Raw genomic sequence first — 4,996 nt, 5'->3', positions numbered from 1 at the left:
GCCGCCGCCGCCGCCACAGGAAGGGCAGTGAGGTGCGCGGGACGCGCTTATGGGGGTGGGCGTGCTGCGCGTGTGTACCTGCACGCGCACACACCACGTGTGTGCGCACCCAGTGTAGAGAGAAGGACACGCACACGTGTCCGCACCATGTAGAGAAATATACACGCACGTGTCTCTCCCTTGTAGAGAGAGAGAGACACAGTACACACACGCTGTGTGTGCATCGGTATAGACGCACGCACGTACGCACCGTGTAGAGGTATATACACCCGCACCGTGTATACACACACCTACACACCATGTAGAGAGAGGAAGAGATACACACACACACTGTGTATATGTGTGTGTATACACGCACACATGCACCATGTAGGGGTATACACACACCCATATATACACACATGCACACCATGTAGAGAGAGGAAGAGGTGTATACACACACTGTGTGTGTGTGTGTGTGTGTATACACACACATATGCACCATGGAGAGGTATACACACACCCATATATACACACATGCACACCATGTAGAGAGAGGAAGAGATGTATACACACAGTGTGTGTGTGTATACACATGCACCATGTAGAGGTATACACACACCCATATATACACACACGTACACACCATGTAGAGAGAGGAAGAGATATACGCACACACTGTGTATGTGTGTGTGTACACACAAGCACACATGCACCATGTAGAGGTATACACACACCCGTATATATACACACACATCCACACCACATAGGGAGAGCTGCACACACATATACGCACTGTGTAGAGATGTACACACACACACACACCGTATATACACACCCTGTAGAGAGAGAGAGAGACACTGTAGAGATATAAATACACACATACATTCACACCATGTAGATGTGTATACACACACACCATTCAGACATACACACACACACAACATGTAGAGAGATACACCCCCCATATATGTGTGTGGGGGGGTGTACATGTCACACGATACAATACAATAGGATATACTGTGTGTGTATAAATGAATAAATACACACACCCCATGCTAGGGCAGAAGGACCCTCTCTTCTTTGAATGGGCTGATGTGCTACCAGTTTGTCCTGAAAGGCTGCTGTCTGTTTGCTGCTCCTGGTAATTAAATTAGGCTCCTATTTCACAGCCCCGCAGACTGGTTTTAATTCATTCCATTTAAGTTATATTTGTTGTTGCTACAATTTTAAACCACATAATACAGCCCTAGGCCCCTAGTGAATTAGTACAAGCTTCTAGTTTATTTTTAACTGCAGAAAAAATAGATGTTGTTTTATACAGAATCATAGAAAATGACCTCCCGTCTAGTCCAACCCCCTGCTCCAAGCAGGACCATCCCTAACCACATCATCCCAGCCAAGCCTTTGTCTGCATGGGTCTTAAAAACCTCTAAGGATGGAGAGTCCAATGGACAAGAGTCCACCCCCTCGGGTAACCTGTCCCAGTGCTTTACTACCCTCCTCGTGAGACATCTTTTCCTAATATCCAACCTACATTTCCCGCGCTGCAACTTGAGATCATTGCTCCTAGTTCTGTCATCTGTCATCACTGAGAACAGCCCAGCTCCACCTTTGTAACCTCTTTGTAAGGCAAATGTCCAATATGCACTGTATTAGTTTTCAGAGGTCATCGCATAAAGACTGTCTTGTTTCTAGCCATATAGAGTAAGAAGTTTAAAGCATAAAGAAGTTTGTAGCAGATAGCAGGCAAGAAGTTAATGGCATAAAGCTGAGTAAGAAACGTGTACCATATTTTCAAGCAACATTTCCATGGATCAACAACTTGCCTCAAATTATATATTTTCTTTAGTTGAAATCTGTAGATATAACCTAATATTCTGTGGCAAAGTACATGCCTGACCAGCATTAGCAAAATGGAAGAGAATAGACATTTATAGGCTTCTTGACTACACCCAATGTTACAAACTCCATAACTTGGATGCCAAGTGTGGTATTCAGCATTGAGTGTAACACTTGGCCAAAAATATCAATCATGATTAGATCCCCTCTCTCACAACCAGCCCTCTCTGAATGTCACATTAATACATGTATGTGTATTTTTATTCCGTCTGATGAATAGGGCTTTAACCACGGTTAACGACATCAGTAAATTAATCTTCTCTTGTTTACAGATGGTTGTTTAATGGTTTTGCCAGTGTCTGAGACAGAAGAACAGATTAGATGGAATATATGTGCATCCTAATCTGGCAATACTTGTGGATCCAGAAATTAGAATAATATTTGTTCAGAGTACGTGTCTGTGTCTGACTAATGCTTGCCGAGTGGAATTACTGGATAGCTGAAATTACAGTACTATTAAAATTAACATGCAAGCAGATTTAATACCAGATCTGAATTCAATAAAAGGAAGATTTGCAAAATGTAAGTCATTTACCAAGAGCACACCTGTTCTGTGACGTTTTAACTCTACAGTTGACTTCTCTCTTTATTTTCTGTGTTGTACCTGATTCTGCTGCAGGATCGTAATGCTCATCTGGTCAAGGGACCTGTTATCTGTTTGGCAACCAACACCCGCTGTACAGTACATTTACAGTGCCAAATAAATGTTCTCTCCTCCCATCTGTTTCTTACAGACACTCAGTTCCATTATTTGGAGAGCACAGGCCATATTTCTCTCTCTAGAGCCATCAACCTGGCATTTCTTAGGCAAAGTAAATAGATTTAAGAATTACAAAGAAAAGAATATTACTTTGTACAATTTAAAATTACAAGAATAAAGATGAATATGAAGGAAGTAGAAAAAAAATCAAGCATTGCAAGTCTTACTACAAAGAATTTAGAAGGGTTAGGGTGAACATTGCAAAAGGAGCAGCCTCTGAGCCAAATTTAGCAGTGACATCACTTGAATGGCACCTGCTTATATCAGCAGTTGAAATTTGCCCTCTGTTTTCAATGCTCAACCACATGCCGCACCCGCACGCTAAGATCATCTCATCTTGCGGTCACCAAATGCAGCACATCGCAGTCGTCATTATTCACACAATGGTAAGACTCTGTAGTCCTCCAACAGGCCTTGGCATGTCACAAATGCCAAATCTTGGGTTGGCAGGTGAGGCAGTTTCAAACTTGTCCCAAGACTGTATTCTTCATCATGCTGAGAGTTGTAAGCTGCCTTTTTGTGTCCTGTTAGTACTGTACCCCACAGGCATCTGTCTTTTCCTCTATAACTCTGGAAATAACCGTTGGCCAAAATTAGAAATGCAACTTCACAGGAAGCCCCACGTTACGACGAGTGTTGAGTATTGTTACTGTTTTTTATGCCTGCAAAAAAAAAAGGGCCTGGCTCTAAAACCTCTGACGAATATCATCAGAGAGGAAAAGCCTACCCTTCAGGGCTTGTTCCAAAAACTCTGCCAGCTTACACTTTTAAAATAACGAGAGGGCTACTGTTTGGTTCAGGGACTGGTAATTGGACGTAGAGTACTTCTTCATTAGGTCACCAAAACAAATTTAGCCCCAACTGACTGACACTTACTGGGGGAGCTTTGCGTATAGTCTGCGGTTTAGCAGTCTTAGTCCAGTTTTCAGTAAGCAGATGCCCTCATTTCAAGCAACACTCCAGCTGGCAGCCTTACTGCAGTAACAAAGCCTGAACTACCTTCTGACTTCATCTGGCAAAGCTTGCAGGACAAACTTACCTGTTCTGTCCTTGTTCTGTGCAAACGCTGATGCCATTCTCTAGGGCTGGCAGCCTGACACCTCTCATTAGTCCTTCATCATGTCTCCGATCCCGCCTTTCTATATGGTCTGCTCCCAAGTACTGATATCTTTTTATTTGAATTAGAAGTCGTAGCTGACTGAAAGGCAAGTTGCTCTATTCCCCTCTCTGACACAAGTCTTCTAAGAAATGAAGTTTAGTTCTTCTCTCATAGCACCAGCCCTAATACTATATATATTCAAGAACCCGTGCTCCTGTGGTGCTGACAGCTGGCAAATAATCAATGACTGTATATTCAGCAAATGGGAGAGCAGGGCCTGGGAAATTTCTCTTTGGAAAGTTTGCACAGTATTCTGCCATATGCATCATCCTCGATTAGAGTCTTACCCATACAGCAGAAGGTAGAGATCCAAGTTTACATGGTACAATATCCATGACTTGTACTGAAATGAGTGCCTGGTATTGCTACTATCCGGGATCGGCATTTCAAACACTCCTCTCTGTGCGTCTAGGGAACCAACCGATCAGTACGTCTGTAATATAGATCTTTTCATAACATGTATCTTTTCATAATATATTTCAAGGAAAGCGAACATCACCCGAGATCTGATTCACTCAGAGAATTAGAATCATCTTGTTTGTTAGCAGACCAGGAAATAAAAGAAAGGGATTCGTCCTTTTTCTGACCCGCTACGGTAAAAAAATGAAAGGCCTTAAGTAGCTAAGAAGAGTTTAGGGATGACATCTCTTCAGAACTGTCCTCAGAGACCCTCCCTTCATCACGGCATTAGCCCTAGATTGACCGTCAGACACTGCGTCTGAACCCTACGTGCTATTTTGCTGCTGCTTCTTGGCCGTGTCTCCAGTCCAACCTTTCTGCACGATCTGTCGCCACTTGGCCACGTATTTTGCCAAGTGACACTTTCCTGAACGCGGTCCTTGTAGAGCTCGGCGGACCGCGTCGGAGCGGAGCTGCCTGGGGTAGTTAGGAATAACTAGGCGAATCCTAGGACACTGATGCAGATGCGCACTCTTAGCAGAGCGACTGCTGATAGAGCGGGAAGTACCAGTGTCACCGCAATATTTCTGCGTGCCGCTCCGGAGACGGCTGCGTGCCAGCGGCTGCAGGCCTGGGCTGGTTGGGCGATGGAGGGTGCAGAAGGGACGGGGTCAACCCGGGGGCAGAGGGGATGCGTTTCATCCTAGATCCTGCAAACAACGGCTTGTCCACACTGCACTGGGGTCTCCTCGAGGGCGTCCCCTCCGCCACGTGCCCAGCCCAGCCCGCCCCGCCCC

The 4,996-nt window shown here is 44.6% G+C and overlaps 1 protein-coding gene across 1 annotated transcript in view; it reads left to right on the top strand.

Moving 5' to 3' along the window:
- Positions 1-4,996, top strand: part of TRAFD1 (TRAF-type zinc finger domain containing 1) — a 17,333-nt gene that overhangs the window by 446 nt on the left and 11,891 nt on the right. The window lies entirely within an intron of this gene.

Source organism: Alligator sinensis, unplaced genomic scaffold (genome assembly GCF_000455745.1).
Source record: "Alligator sinensis unplaced genomic scaffold, ASM45574v1 scaffold628_2, whole genome shotgun sequence".
NCBI lineage: Eukaryota > Metazoa > Chordata > Crocodylia > Alligatoridae > Alligator > Alligator sinensis.
This window is presented reverse-complemented; position numbering and strand designations above follow the sequence as displayed.